Genomic DNA, 1,998 nt, shown 5'->3' with positions numbered 1-1,998 from the left:
AAAAAAAAAAAAAAAGAAATTTAAAAAACTGTGTGAATTGGGTTGATTAAACTACACACTTAAAGGGATTGATTTATATACTAGAATATGAGTTTCTTAATTCAGAAAGATGGATATACCTGAACTATTTATTTCCCTTTTGTGAGCATTCCCTCCTTGGGATTCAGCTACCTATGAAACTGGATAGGTTAGCAGGTTTTTTAGGAAGCATGTGATCACAGTTAAGGGGGTAGACTAGTGTACGAAGCTATTTCTTTCAAGCCATGTGAGAAAGAGAAGCAGCTTAGAGCAATCTATGGAATGTGAAGTCTGCTAAACTTATCAGGCCTTGAGACATATGAGCACGAAGCTTCAGTCACAACCCCCTTGCCCATGTTTGGGATAATTGCTAAAAGGCATGTTTAGCAAGTTTCCAGACATGTTGCTGCTACCAACAGGTATAAACTACACAAATATTATCACAAGTTGTACAATGTGAACCTCACCCTTTCTTTGTTGCAATGTTTCTGGAATTTATGACAGGAAAAGCCAGTAGTAGTGAACCAATGTAAATCTTGGCAAACAACTCTGTAACTGCCCTTTAACTTTTTTTTTCACTTTTCTCCCTTTCAAAATCTGTTTGTACCACAAGCAAACAGAAAGGACATTGTTGGGTGGGAGGGAGGTGAGGTAGGAGGGAGGGAGGGAGGTTTCAGTAATGGGCCACAATAATCAACCACATTGTATATCTACAAAAAAAAAAAAATCTGTTTGTAATTGCTGCCATGAGAAGCACATATTCAGGGCAACTTGAGTCTGTATCTCCTGGGCTGCAGCCCTCAACCTTGGTTCAAATAAACTCATTGTTTTATATATTTTGGCCTCAGTTTCTTTCTTTAGATAGACACATGGAAAGGCCTGTAAGTTTTTATGTATTTCTCCAGTGAATTAATTATTCTCATGCCAGACAATTATGATCAAATTCTTACTATTTAATTCCCCTTTTAATTATACTTCCTTTATATAAACAGAACCCTCCTTTGCAACATTTTATTCTAGACAAGCTCTAAAATAACTATTTTACAATTTTCACTTTAAAGACACATCTTACTCACTTAGATAAATCTGTCAAAAGAAAACTAAAGTGTTTATAAAGTTTAGGTCCTCAGATCACGTGGGTTTCTTTTTGAGAACTGTCCATACTGAATCCAGGCATAGAGAACGCTTTCTTTGCCTGTTTGTTAGTGGGCTCTGCCATGCAGTCAGTAATCTAGTTAAGACTGCCTATCAAGCTAAATCTTTCTGAGGGACATGTATAAATGTACATGTCTGAAAAAAGAACTGAGAACTTAATTGACAACCCAGGTTGTCTCTGGAATGACAAGGGACAGGGATTTGGGTAGGGTTTAAAGAGGTTTTGTCCTTATCTATCACGTTCCCCCTATGTTTTAACAAGGAGAATTTATGTATGTCAAAAGACAAAATTACAATAAATTTAGTTTAAAGATCTCAATTGACTTTATTGCAATTCCAGAATTGGGCAACATTTCATTCCATAAAACAGAATAAGTCTTCTAATAAGCCTGGAAGAGGAGGTTGGCTTTATAGACAGAAAAAGGGATGCAGAAAGCAGAAACAAAAAACAAAAACTGATTGGTCCTTTTAAAATTACTTTCCTTGTAAGGTGGAAACAAGACAGAACAATAGAAAAATAACTGATTGGTTAACGTTGGGTTACTTCGGGTTATGGATTAAATTGGAGGAAAGTTCATTATCATGCTGATTTAAGATTGAAATTGGCTGTTATCTCTCTCTCTTGATTTCTTGTGTCCACCTGAGAAAGGAAACTGCGGCCCGGCTTAAACAACAAAGAGCTTGTTTGAGCCAATATGAGTGACCGCAGCCCAGAAAAACACCATCAAGTTATGTTGGGAAGTGCTCCGAGGTACAAACAGAGCTTCAGCATTTTTATAAACACGAAAAGGGGAGGCAAAAGGGGAGGAGAGGGAACAACCCCCT

This window comes from Galeopterus variegatus, unplaced genomic scaffold, assembly GCF_000696425.1.
Source record: "Galeopterus variegatus unplaced genomic scaffold, G_variegatus-3.0.2 Scaffold3704, whole genome shotgun sequence".
Taxonomy (NCBI): Eukaryota; Metazoa; Chordata; class Mammalia; order Dermoptera; family Cynocephalidae; genus Galeopterus; species Galeopterus variegatus.
The sequence above is the reverse complement of the archived record's forward strand: the minus strand, read 5'-3'. Positions refer to the sequence as shown.